Source organism: Stenella coeruleoalba, assembly GCF_951394435.1.
Source record: "Stenella coeruleoalba genome assembly, chromosome: 20".
Lineage (NCBI taxonomy): Eukaryota > Metazoa > Chordata > Mammalia > Artiodactyla > Delphinidae > Stenella > Stenella coeruleoalba.
In genome coordinates, this window is record NC_137166.1 from 10137235 (window position 1) to 10151638 (window position 14404).

Here is a 14404-nt window from a genome sequence, read left to right on the forward strand (position 1 = left end):
TGGGGGTGGAGCCCGGTACTCGGAGTTCAAGCCTTCCAGCAGACCCTGATGCAGCTCAAGCTGAGAAACCACTGATGTAGTTCATCCTTCATGGCGCCACTCCACTCCCCGCGATGCAGAGGCTGAGGCCCCTGGGATGCTCAGACTCTCTTAATATCACATGTTTTATTTCAAACCAGGGTGGGGTCTGGTTATTAGTATATATTTTATAAGCTCCCTGGGTAATTCTAACGTGCAGCCTCTGCTGAGAGCCAGCGCTCTAAAAATTTCCTTCTTCTAATTTGGTCAGTTATGGCCTTGACCATAATCCACTTCCTCCTTTCTGAGTCGAGGTTGACATCAGAGCCTATGGGTTTAGTACGTGGGATCCCGTAGGTGAGGGTATGACTAACAGTCTTCTGTGAATCAGAGATGCAGGAAGAGAAAATAATCCCCCACCCTTGATAGCAGGATCGGAAGCTCTGGATGCCTGGAGACGTTCAGCCTCCCTGCTCCCAGGGCCTCGGCGAGGCTGTGGAACACCCAGGTTTCCCAGCCATTCTCAGCTCTGCCCACCAGTTGTCTGCAAGGTGAATATTTAAACTTTTCCTCTGCTCAGGCTGCACCAAGCTCACTGCAGAGGCTCTCAGGTGAGAAGCGGTAGGGCTAGGTGGTGAAGAGTATAGATTTATTTATCCAATGTCATCTGCACAGAACTTCCTGTGTGCTGGGCAGGGTTCTCCACGCTCTGCAAATACCAGCTCATTCGATCTGCATCCCGACCTCCATGAAGAGGGTGCTCTTTCATCCTTGTTTTCCAGAAGAATGAACTGAGGCACAGAGAAGTTATGTAACCGCCCAAAGTCATACAGCAACAACAGAAACTAGATTTGAAACAACATCCCCTGGCTCTAGGGTCCACAATGTTAACCACTGCCTCAAGCTACAGAACAGTAGAGGGTCTGGAGACTAAGAGAAGAGACGGAAGGGGAACCATCTCTTACTGGCCAGTTGCTCTTCGTCAAGCACTGTGCCAGACACCTTACATATATCTCATTTTATCCTGCCAACATCATACTCCCATCATGAAGACAGGCTCAGAAATGAAGGCTCAGAAAGATCAAGGTTATCCTGCTGGTCATTGGAAACCGAGGCTCAGAAAAGCTAAGTACTAGCAGTGGGAACTGATGGGATTTAAACCCGAGTCTCCTTGTCACTAAGCCCAAGTTCTCTGTTCTGACATCAAAACAATTAAATAGAAATGAGACCCGTCCGAGGTTGTGGAGCAAGCTACAGCTCTCAGATGCCAGACCACTTACTGCCACGTAAGCTGGCTGAGTGGCAGAGTCTTCTTCTCTAAGTCAGGGATGGTAACATCTACTCCACAAGGTCAAATGTGGGTCAGAGGAGGTAACACATGTGATGTGATTCACCAGAGACTCAGAGCAGGTGCTCAGTAAGCAGGCTTCCAAGGCCACCTCTTCCAGGAAGCTTTCCTGGATATCCCCAGAGGAGTTAATATCTCCTGCTTTGCCCTAAAACTCACACATATCATTTCTCAACCATCTTTCACACCGTGCTGGGGTTCTTCTTCTCTCCTCTCTCCTCTTCCCTCCTCTTCCTCCTTCTCCATCTCTCTCTCCTCCTTTTTAAAAATCTCTTTCTTTTGTGTCTCCCACTAGCCTGTCAGCTCCTTAAGGGGAGGACCACATCTTATTTGCCTTTATCCACAGCAGTGAGTCCCCCTACGTAGGTCTCAGTAGCTATGTGTTGAATGGATGAAGTAGCAGAAATGACAGAAGTTTGATGAGCAAAGAGCCAGGTAGTCAAAGAGGACTCACAGTGTCAGAGGGCGACTGAGGGCTGGGACTGGGTATATGTGCCCTTTCTAGAAGGGGAGGCTTGGAAGGAAGGTCCAGCAGCTTCTTTGCTCTATCCCTTGCTTGGATGCAGACAAGGTCTGCCCCACATTCCTTGGGCAGTTACAACGTTACATCAATGAATGGGGAGGGGGCGGGAAATGTATGTGCTCACCAAGAGTAAGTATTTTCTTGTTTTTCCCTTCCACTATAGACATGGAGCGGGGAGAAGGGTCAGATGTGGGTAATAACTAAGGGAAGAATATAGAAAGAATGTTGGGATGAATCAGGTTTGGGCATAGAAATATATTTCTCAAAGAGCCCCCAGAGACTAATTACAGTTAGATGGTGGCACTGGGTCCTCCTAAGGCAGTTTGCAGGCGCTCCCAAGCTGGGCTGGGGTGGGCGTCTGCCCTGCTTTTGCCCCTCCCACCCCTGCAACCTATTGACAGAGTCCTGCTTCCAAGAATCTGGCCACCTGGGGGGACAGAGGGACATGTTCATGAAGGGATTTGGTCAGAATGAGTCCCACGGCCCATCATGAGCCCAGCTCCCCACTTGGTGCCTAGAACACTTGGTCTCAGCACAGCTGGGTTTCATAAGGACAGGTCATCACCGAGCACGACAGGCAGCTTTGGGACAGAGGGTAGGAGGGAGGTGACTTTCGCATTCCCAAAGTTTCTCCTAGGACATGGTCCCGTGAGCACTGGGGCCTCCTGGGGTGATGGGCCGGTGACAGCTCAGCCTTCTGCTCTGGCCGAGAGGGTAGACAGTCTGGTTTCACTTCATGGAATGTTTGAGGGTCAAAGAACATGGCGCATTTTTGTTGGAGAGGCAGCTCCAAGACAGGGGCGGGAGAGCAGCTCAGGTGGGGTCTCAGGAAATAGCCTGTAGGGGCCCCTCTTTCAGAAGACCAAAGCAGCCTGGCCCCAGCAGAGCCTCGGACAGACAGGAGTAGAGAAACTGAGTCCTTACCCTCCTTCCACCGTTTCAGCCCCTCATACCTTGAGTTGCTCATAGGAAGAGGAAGGGCCTGTTCATATGAACAGAGCACAGCATCTCTGGGGGTCCCACACAAGACAGCTCAACATACAGGGAGAGGAGAATATGGACTTTTCATAAAAATCGAGGTGTGACTGATACAGAAAAAGGCTGTACATACTCAATGAATACATCTTGATGAGTTTTAAGCTAATACACACCCACGAACACATCACCATAAACTCAACCATCACCTCTAAAGTTCTTCCTTCCCTCTATTTTTTTTTTATTTTTTGGTGATGAAATTTGACGTAAATCTTCCCTCTTCATAAGTTTGTAAGTATTGTTAGCTCTGGGCACTGTGCTGTACAGTGGATCTGGAAGACTTAATCATCCTGTATAACTAAACTCTGCCCCTTTGACTAGCACCTCCCCCATTCTCCACCCTGCCCCCAGCCCCTTGTAACCACCATCCTACTCCCTGCTTCTATTGAGTTTGACTATTTTAGATTCCTGATAGAAGCGAGATCAGGCAGTGTTTGTTCTTCTGTGTCTGGCTTATTTTACTTAGTGTACTGTCCTCCAAGTTCATCCGTGTTGTAGCAAAGGGCAGGATTTCCTTCTTTTTTTTTAAGGCAGAATATTTCATCACCTATACCACATTCTGTTCAGCCATTCACCTGTCAATGGACATTTAGGTTGTTTCGATGTCTTGGCTATTGTAAGTAATGCTGCAATGAACATAGGGGTACAGATATCTCCTCAAGATCTTGATTTCAGTTCATTTATGTATACCCAGAAGTGCGATTGCTAGATCATATGGTAGTGAAATTTTTAATTTTTTGAGGAAACTCCATACTGTTTTCCACCGCGGCTACAACAATTTACATTCCCACCAACAGTGTACAAGGATTCCCTTTTCTCCACCTTCCTTTTTTAAAAAATTTTAATTTATTTACCTTTTGGCTGCATTGGGTCTTCGTTGCTACGCGTGGGCTTTCTCTAGTTGCAGCAAGCAGGGGCTACTCTTCATTGCGGTGCACGGGCTTCTCATCGTGGTGGCTACTCTTGTTGTGGAGCACGGGCTCTAGGCATGTGGGCTTCAGTAGTTGTGGCACACGGGCTCAGTGGTTGTGGCTTGCAGGCTCTAGAGCCCAGGCTTAGTAGCTGTGGTGCACGGGCTTAGTTGCTCCGCGGCATGTGGGATCTTCCTAGACCAGGGATCGAACCTGTGTCGCTTGCACTGGCAGGCGGATTCTTAACCACTGCACCACCAGGGAAGCCCCTCTCCACCTTCTTGCCGACACTCGTTATCTTTTGTCTTTTTGATAATAACCATCCAACAGGTGTGAGGTCTTATCTCATTGCGGTTTTGATTTGAATTTCCCTGATGGTCAGTAATGTTGAGCATCTTTTGAGTCGGGCAAACATGAATTGGAAACCTCGCTACCCCACGGATGGGCTGTGTGACTTTGGAAAGATATTTCACCTCTCTGCGTCTCAGTGGTCTCATTTATAAGATGGAGAAAGGGCTAAGGACGCCAAAGTGTTGAAGTTCACATGCAGACAGACTAGAGTACTCAGTCCAGTGCCAGGCAGAGAGCAGAAGCCCAGTAAATTTTAGGGCCCTTCTGCAATTCTTACCCTCAAGAACGTGCATGCTGTGTTACGAACTTCCGCCTCCTGGTTCCAGGTCAAGCAGCTTTTCCCCAGGTGCTCTGGGACTTAATGATTGTCAACTGCAGGGCAGGGAGCCGAGGTAGAAGGGTTCAATTCAGGGTCACCACTCCCCTCTCCCCTACCTCCCGGCAGGCACAGCTGTGAGTCTTGGCAACCAGAGTGTGGGCATGTGTATTGTAAATATTTTAAGTTTTCTCTGTATCATATGATGTTTTGACATCTTAAGAACCTTTCTGGCTGGGGAGAGACAGTCCCTCCCTGGGCTCACCAATTCAGTAACAAAGGGCTCCCCCGGGAGCGACTGGCAATCTGTGACGCACAAACTAAGTAATCCAGAGCCCTCCCTCCTCCATCTGGTCCGTTCACTCCTGGAGGCAACACCCTTCTGCCTTATCCCTCCCAGGGCCGGGTACCAGGCATGTAGAGACGGTCCCTATAGCCCAACCACCACTGAAATTATTCAGAATCGCCAATCCTCAGCTGTCTGTCCACCCTGCCCTGCCTTGCCTTTCCCACAGAAACCCCAATAAAGGTCAGAGCCTAAGTGCCGCCCCCAGCTCCTGTCTTGTGCCTGCTGAGCGCCCTGGCTTCCTTCCCAGCTGGCCCTACATGGTGTGCCTCCCGCCTCTAGGGCTGCAGAGTAAATACCCTTCGTTTTCCTGCGCCTTCCTCTGTCCCCTCCTGTGGCCGCATCTGACTGACCGTCTCAGAAAGGAATACAAAACAGCATCCCTCGCGTTTGCCCCAGGGGTTGAGTGCTTTTGTGCAGTGTACAGCCCGCCCAACTGCACATGGTAACTCTGCTAACCAGCCCTCGTGGGAATCATACTCAGTCTGTGTCTTTCATCGGGACTATTTTCCAACAGAGACCACGGGTGGCCACAGGACAAGCCAGAGCCCAGGGCCTCCCACACTGCCTAAGAACTGGACTCCAGGAACCACGTGGCTGGAATCTTGGCCAGGGAGCCAGTCCAGGTTACCAGGTGGCAAAGGCCCCTTCCCAGGACTGTAAATCGTGGTGGGTCAGAGCCACTTCCAGGCTGGCTGCCTTCCATGCGGTGAACCTGGATATGTTTCCTGGATGATTACTTTTGCACAGTGGGATGCCGGATGCACGTTTCCAGCCAAATTACAACTTGTACTCACAGTTTGGAGCTGTGGTTTTGATAAATGCGTCTATTTCAACCAAAAACTTGTTAGGTAGGCTGAGCGTATAATTTACCATCTAAATTGGGATACGCTTTGAGAGCGGGGGGTGGGATGCTATTATTAACTTTGCTCACTGAACACACATAAAGTAGAAGTGCCCTGGGCAGACTGAGCGCCCACACCTATTACTGTGTGGCCACCCTAATATCAAGTCACGGAAAGGAACAAATAGGGTGGCTGGGAGAGGAGGGCAAACGGACAGGCATCCGTGAGACTTGGATTTTGACCCTTGATCTACCACTCACCACCTGGGGGGCTATAGCCCAGTTATTCTCAACTGGCAGCCTGATCTCTAACGTTGGGATGATAATACCTACCTATATGTGCTAAACAGACACGGAGAGAGAAAGCTCCGCATGGCGCCAAGCACCGAGCAGGGGCTCAGGCAGTACAAGCTCACTTCCTTGCCCTTCGACTGCACTGTCTGCACCATAACCACGGGGATCTGTGAAGCCGACGTGTAACGGTGCCTGGCAGGCAGCAAGTTTCCCTGCTTGGGATGGTGACTCACAGCTCAGCAGTCTGGCTTCGCGCCTTCTGCTGAGTGTCCCTGTTTGTTGCAGGTACCTCGTTAATCAGGCCTCTTGACAGAACCAAGAGCCTGACCTTGGTTTCAGCACCCTTCGGATATGATCGACAACTTCATAGGAAATGCCCTGCCCTGGCTACAAAACACTCAGACTCTCAAATCCCTGCTCCCCCTGCCAGCTCTCAGGGATCAGACATCTGGACCCTTTCTGTGATTTCAAATCCCTCGGCTGAGGTTCTGAACCAGGCTGTGGTGCAGAGCCCATCCCAGCTGGAGGGTGGCATGGGATGCTTCACATGCGGTCCTGTAGGGAGCAGAAGTGTGGCGTCTCCAGAGAAGAATTCCCACGGGGATGTTTAGCCCCGTCTGCTCGACCTTTTCTACCTCTCCATCCTCAGACCTGCTCTCTTTAAAAAAAGAGCAGCTCACTTCCCAAATCTTTGTCCTGCGTTTCAAAGGTCACTGACTTTCTTTGTAAAGGCAACAAGTGTACAGTTATTTCACTCTTAATATTATTTATCAAGCCATCTCCCTTGGTTAGACACTGACACCACCAGCTCCAGCACCATGCCTTGAATCACCTCTTTATCTGGAGCCCCCGGCACAGCAACAGGCGTGCAGAAAGTGTTCATAAAATGTGGTAATGGATGAATGAATGAATGAAAATCTCTTCGCATTTTTTTCCTCCTTTGACACTTCTCAGTAAGGGAATACCCTGTTCCTTTTGTGGTATCCTTTTCCTGTCCCATAAATTTTACATGTTTATTTATTGTTCTATTCAGTGAAAATGTATGTGCCATGGACATAAATCAGTGCCATGCACTGACTCTGGACACAGATCACCTGTGGGGTACCCCTGACCACACTCACTAGCCATCTGGAATTGCGCAAGTCCCGTGAGTGCTCAGAACCCGAATCTCTCATGCATGTGTGGTAGTGGTGTCCTCCTCAAGGCAGGTGTGAGGAGTGAAGGCTGTGACCCTGTAAGGGGCTGGGCATCCTGTCTGGCACCAGCTAGTATGGTAGTTAAGGACTTCGTCTCCTATTTCTGCAGCATCTCCGACCAGGCAGCGACACATTGGGACAAGAAGGCAGCAACCTGAGGAGCTTTGGAGACTTTAAGAGCTAAAAATCTTCCTGAATCATTCGCTCCATCCTCCTACCTGGTGTAGGAAGCCTAACCCAGCTCCCTCCTGTATATTTCCAGGATGAAAACTCATGAAATGGAGACAGAGGTTCATTACCTCCCAAGTTAGCCCGTTCTATCTGGGGGCAACTGTGATGGCTCTGAAGGGTTTATTTGTATTGTTCTGGGTGTTCCCCCTGTAGAGTTTGCTCCTAGGAGGTATGACACACTAAGCAATAGACTTGTGTGTCTCACACTCCTTCTTACTACTCTGTTGAGAGTTCCAAGATTGCTCCCGCACCCTGAGTCTTCTTTTTTCCAGCCCGACCATGTTCAATCTGTTTAACCCTTCTTTTTGGCAGATGAAACTATGGTCCAGTGGACAATGGCCTGTAGGGTGAAAATCCTCTTCAGTGTGGCAAAGTGGGACCATCTCCCTCCAGTTGAGCACTAGCAGTTCTAGATATTTCTGTGTTTGCAGCCTACTTTCATAAAACAGAATTTTGAGTAGTATACTTGAATGGATCAAAAAGATCAAGATAACGCTAAAAAGGTAGGGAGGATGACATGGCTATTCACAACCACAGCACAGCAATATCTCATAGTCTCCGTAAGGGCAATGACGGTCATTCCACCGTTTCCTTGGTTTCACCAGCTGACTCAAGTGGCCTGACCAGGCTCTTTTCACATGTATGCATGAGACAAATTTCTTTCATGGCCCAGTAAATAGGAGATCTTCCTTAGGCAACAGGTTCAATTTAAGCTGCTCCTGTCACTCACAGCAAGTCGTGTCACGTGCTGTGGTGAATGTCAGAGCTCTCTTGTGTCCACACTCTGATGGATACAGGATATGTAGCCTCAGCTGCAGCAAAATTCAACTGTACACACGGGTGGCTCACTGCCAAGGTCTCAGGTGCGTCACTGGTCCAGCAGTAGGACAGCACCATCAAGGGCTGCAGGTTTACACGAGGGAAGCCTGGGGGACAACGGGAGCAGGGGAACGTTTGGCTTTTGGCCCCCTGCCGCCTCTCCAGCACCCACGGCTTCTGGCCACTAAATATTTACAGGCTGCAGTCAACGAAAGAGCTCATACAAGTACAGCACTCACAGGCCCAGAGTTTCCTAACCGCTTCCTCATTCCCAAAAAGCTCTGGAAAAGACCGAAGCTATTACTTCCTGAAGCATAGCCCAGGCTGATCACATTAGTAAGCTCTCTCGACAGATGAGAGAATGCAGTTGCACGTTGTGCAGTGGAAGGTCTACTCTGATCTTTACTGAGCTCTTTAAAAAATATATTGCTATAAAGCAACACATGTTCGTGTCCCTTGTAAAGAATGAAACGGGGAAGATACAGAAAATGATAAACGTGTCAACCATCGTGCCATACCTCAGAGAAAAAGACACTACATTGGCTCCTTTTGTTCCAGTAGTTTTCTGACACGTATAGATCAATATTTGGTTGCCCACAGAGTTGGAATCACACCAAATAACCCACTATGTACCCTGATTATTTTTTTTCTTTCTAAGCTTACATTGTGAACACGTTCATGGGTTGTGAAACATTCTTTAACATCATTCTTTCGAATGGCTGGGGATATTCTGCTGTGTGATATACTATAATTCCTTTTACCGAATCCCTATCTTAGAGGAGATTATCACGCTGTACTATTATATGCCACGTTGCAGTGAACGCCTTTGAGCGCGGCTCTTTGACTGCGAGTCTCAGGCGGCAGGGCCTAAATCTGTCTTATCTGCCACTGAGTATTTTGCGTCTAGCACGTTGTTAGACAGACAATAGATGCTCCATGTTTGAATACGGACTGGCCGCCTGTTTGACTGTCTCCTTGATTATTTCTTTTTATTTATTTATTTATTTATTTTACATCTTTATTGGAGCATAATTGCTTTACAATGTTGTTAGTTTCTGCTGTATAGCACAGTGAATCAGCTATACGCATACATATATCCCCATATCTCCTCCCTCTTGCGAGACCCTCCCTCCCACCCTCCCTATCCCACCCCTCCAGGTGGTCACAGAGCACCGAGCTGATCTCCCTGTGCTATGCGGCCGCTTCCCACCAGCTATCCGTTTTACGTCTGGTAGTGTATACATGTCCATGCCAGACATTGCCAGTAGGTAGGGTTACATCCTGTATTTTATATGGCAACCCTACCAGTATAAATTATAAGGTCAAACAGCTTAGTATAGTTCTAAAGAGAAGATCTGGGAGGCAACGCAGGAATTCCAGACCTTGTGGTCCACAGACTGATAAAGTAGAGCCTGCCGATGGTCATTTTGGCTTTGAAGAATACATGCTGGTATTGGGAAATCAAACATGGCTCCTGGCTTAATAGCTTGCAAGCTATCTTAAGGAATGAAATGGTGTCTACGTGTGGTTCAAATTTGATAACATACTCATCTGTTAATTCCACATACTTAATAAATGTATCCTTCTCTGTGTAATCAAGAACCTCACTATCATTGCACAGATGCTGTCTGCCTGGAACAGGTGAAGTTCATCAATTTAATTTGATCCAACAATTGTCCAGCACCCACTCCACATGGACCCTGTGCTATGTGCTAGAAGCAGAGAGATGCCTAAGACCCACTCTGACCTCAAGATGTAGACAGGAAGACCCGAGGACAACTGTAGCATGCTAGTGTCTGGCATGTGGAGGTGGGTGATGGGTGGATGGTTGGATGGATGGATGAATGGATGAATGCAGTCTGGTGAAGGCATTATCAGTAATACAACTGTGAAACATTCTTTAACATCATTATTTTGAATGGTTAGGAAATATTCACAATGTTGAGGGTGTAGAGATGAAAGGGCAAGAAAGGCTTCCAAAGGGAAGTGACATTTAAATGATGAATAGGAATTTTCCAGGAGGAGAAATAAGAGGAGCTAGCAAAGGCTGCAGGGTTGAAACGTGCGTGGTTGCAAGGGGAAGATGGACAGATGGGCATGGCTGGAGATGACGAGGTGGGTGGGCAGGAAATGATGGGGAGGGATGCTTGAGTTCATCTCTGGCTGGTCATGAATAACTTGTTCAGAAGGTTTGGGCTTCCCCCAAACTACACCCTCGGATAAAGATTCGTGTGCATATGGTTTATTTGGAAATTGATCCCAGGAAGTAAGATGAAGGAGTACGGTAGTTAAGTCAGGAGAGGAAGGAAAGCCTAGGAACCTATAAAACGGCTCACCGCAGTGAACAGCTGGAGCGCGTCTCTAGTGGGGACCTTCTGAGGAGCCATGTAGGACACACCTGCTGACTCTCCCACCTGGGGGAGGAAGCTCAGGTATTTATCCCCGCAAGTCCTGTCACTCATTTGCTGAGGATGCTTCTGGGGGGCGTGAACTCCCAGACACTTCCACCTTGCCCCAAGCAAGGGCGAAGTTGCAAACCAGAAAAAATGACCTCAGGCAGAGAGCTGCAGGAATCTGCTGGCCTGAACTGGGACCATGCTGACCTCAGAGATGGAGGGGGTGGGTATGGCTGGGCAGCCGGGGCGTCTGCCGCAAAGCCTAGTGGGTAACAGGTTAGATCTCAGCGAGGCAACTCTGATTAGACAAGAATAATCCTCTTCCAATGAGTTAATACCATCAGCAATTCCTGCCTCGGGTGTTCGCCGTTTCCTTAAGCCTGCAATGGACTTCTTTCTTGCTTTTCACATAATTACCACCTTGTTTCTGCTTAAATGTCACCCACTCGGTGAGGTCATCTTTGATGATTCAATCTGCAGTGTGTCTTCCTCCCTGTTTATTCTCTATGATAGCATCTTGATCCTTTCCGTGTATATATCCTGTAATAGATATGCATATGCATATATATGTATATGTATGTCTGTGTGTGTATATATATAATATGTCTATACGTGCATATATTTGTTTGATCTTTGGCTGTGTGCCTATCTCCCTTATTTACCACTGTATTCTAGACATCTAGCATGCTGCCTGGCACATAGTACGTGCTTAATAAAGGTCTGTTGGGTGAAGGAATAGGGTCCCCCACCTGCCTCATGTACTTTCTGGCAGAGGAAGTCTCCTCTCCTGTCTCCTCCCTTGTCCTGGGGCTGTGGGGCTGGGGAAGAGCCCTGAGCAGCCTGGGGCAGGGGGTTAGTGGCAGTAAAGTTGCCCTCTGCTTCGCCCTGGGAAGGGGAGTCCCAGTCTTGGCATTGAGCACTAGCCACTTTCTCATCACGGGGATGGGCTCTAGAGAACAGGGCTCCTTTCAGTCACTTCTCTTGGGGCTTAAAATATTTGCCCTCCTTAATGCATTCCTGCCTGGATGCATCTCTTAATCATCTCAAATCCAGGAGTTCAGCCTCACTAGTGTAATTAGTTCCCTGAAAGGTTTAGAACTTTTTGTGGGAGGGCTCAGGGGCCCCTGGGAAGGAAGGATTGCCAGATAAAATCTGTATTTTGCTAAATCTAGCAACCCTACTGGGATTGACCTTCTGTTACGGCTCCGGAGAATGGGGGGAGGAGGGTACCCACCCGTCTAAGCTGGCCTGGTGCGTAGCACCACCAACTCCCCTGCCCGCCACTGCCCCACAAGCTTCACTACTGCTCTTCCACTGCCCGCCTGGCTCCTCAGAGGCCAGTGTGACCCCACACACCATTGGAAAAGACAGCTTGTAGCAAGGTCGCTTCAATGTTCCAAAAATAGCTGAGTAGGCAGAAAGCCTGAGCAGATGGATCCCGCCGTCTCCTTCCTCGTTTCCTGACCTGCCTTCGTGGTTTAAAACACGGGCTTTGAGAAGGGCCCATCTGAGCGTGAATTCTGTCTCCATCTTTGCCAGCCACGTGGCTTCGGGTCATGAGCTTCGCTTCCGCAAGCCTCCATGTCCTGAATCTCAAAGTGGCTTGATGATAATGGTATATACTACCTGGAGTGGCTTGATGATAATGGTGTATACTACATGGGGTTGGTGTAAGCACACGTAAAATAGTGAGAGCAAGGCACTTGGCACCATGGTTTTAAAAAATTAAGCAACACATACATTCCCATGCTTAAATCCATATATATACATAAGTATTTCACAGAATTTGAAAAATTGGAATTTTACAATTAAATTTTTAAAAAATTGCTACTAGGTATTATCTTAGACCTCATTCATCCATCAGTTTTATCTATTCAAAGAGTTATGAATAAAATTCAAATAGTTGTGCCAAGAGTACGGAAAGGGGGAAGAGTCTCGTGAAGCCGCCCTCACACGCAGGTGGATCAGGGACCACATGATGCAGCCCTGTCTTCCTTCCTCACTTGTCATTGCCTACTGGGTACTTGCAACTCCATACTTCCCTTGGGCTTTTGTGCTGTGTTTCCTGGCAACCTGAAAAACTATTTGTCCGTGAGAATTCTGCTGACATATCATCCCTCCCCCATAAAGAATTAGCCCCTCTTTCTCCCAAATGCTTCCAGTGCTTTTATTAGTGCAGACTCCAAACTCTAGTTCATGTATGCAGTTGCTTATCTGTCTCCTCCAGAGACTGAGGAGTCTTCCCGAGGCCTTACGCATCTTCGTCTCCACAAAATGGGCATCTGTATATCTTGCTCTGTGTCAACAGACCCTCAGGTTTATTCAGCCCCAGGAAGAGTTTTCAGAGTCTCCCCTTGGAAAAGAGTGACCAGCCTGATTTTGAAAGGCCTTGATAGCGTCCCCCGATGGACAGTCTTGGGTACCACTACTGCTTTCCAAAAAAGTGGAGTCCAGACTTGTCCTTGAACTACTTGGGACTCTTATTTTGACACCTCATCCCACCCCTAGGCTGAGCCCAAGACTGTTACCTCCCAAGGAAGCAGCCTCCAGGCTCTACCAGTCACCAAGCAAGTCGTCTCCTTGTCAGAACAATGAAGCTCCAGCTCTAAAAACCATGGTGTTCAGGAGACAGGCCGATGGCCGATGGGACTTGCTGTCAGCTCGCTGACATTCACGGCGTCCCTGTACACCTGGCACAGTGTGACCGTGGCCCGGACATCTATCAGAGAGAACAGGAGGCAGCCGTGTGCCCCTCCGCTGCCCCCAAGACCACCAGCGTTGGTGGGGGTGACAATCTGTCAAGGAGGGAATAAAAAGGGCGCCGCCGACTGACGTCAGAGCTACATATGTGCGTTTAGAAGTGCTCAGGGAAATATGTCATTGTCATGCAGGAGGGCTTTGAGTTAACGGTTAACTTTTAAATCCATCTAGCTCACTCCAGGTTTGAGACTGAAGTTATCGCAAACCCAATTTAACCTGAGGATGGACAGGGCAGAAAAAAAGTGCAAAAACAAGAGTGCCTATGTAATTCGAATATCTGTCTCCTTAAATCCACGCCGGACGGTCTAACATCATTGCCGGTAGTACAGTTAAAAATAGCGGAGTGGGTGTCATGTGCAGTGTTGACTACTCGTATACACTAAATGAGTTTTCTCATTTTACAAACGAGAAGAATGAGACTTGGAAAAGTTAAGAAATGTGCCCCAGGTTGTACAATCAGCAAATAGAGGGCCAGGATTTGAACCCACGTCTGCCAAGGCCAGAGGGCTAACCTAACCTAACCACATGAGGAGACATATTCCTTCCTAAGTGGCTGTGTATTTGGTCAGAACCTCCCGTCTGTATGTTTTCTGACGCACACAAAACTGAATGCCTGCTCCAGGTGGAGGAACAGGATGTGAATGCCAGACAGATTTTACGGACACAAAGTAAGCAACGAACCCGAGGAGGATAAACAGCATCCTTAGTGTGTCCAAGTACTCCTCGTGGGTTGTTTCTCTTGTCGCTTTACACTAAAGTGTGTTCCTGACATTCTCGGACCACAAACTTCCTCCTCTATCAAGAAGTCAGCCCTTCCACCAGCTGGACACGTGGCCCGAGAGGCTGGGCATGAGAAAAGCTCAAAAGTGGAAGAGTTCACAGCTGTGAGATTTTGAAAATAACCATTCATTCCCCTGTGACACAGATGGGTACCATTTTATGAGGAACTCCGTCCTTCTCATACAATAAGCTGGGTTGCACATCTGCTTTTATTAGCAAACACAAAAATGCGTGCA

At 48.3% G+C, this 14404-nt stretch overlaps 1 protein-coding gene and 1 long non-coding RNA gene across 3 annotated transcripts in view; one reads left to right on the forward strand and one right to left on the reverse strand.

The window, feature by feature from the left end:
* The window catches only part of LOC307178707, a 369464-nt gene that overhangs the window by 157462 nt on the left and 197598 nt on the right, over positions 1-14404 (forward strand). For both annotated transcript variants that reach the window (XR_013825265.1, XR_013825266.1), the window contains exon 5: positions 9854-10041. This is a non-coding gene — a long non-coding RNA (uncharacterized lncRNA). The remainder of the gene's footprint in view (positions 1-9853; positions 10042-14404) is intronic.
* Positions 1-14404, reverse strand: part of VAT1L (vesicle amine transport 1 like) — a gene marked incomplete at its 3' end in the record, with an annotated part of 143702 nt that overhangs the window by 89587 nt on the left and 39711 nt on the right. The window lies entirely within an intron of this gene.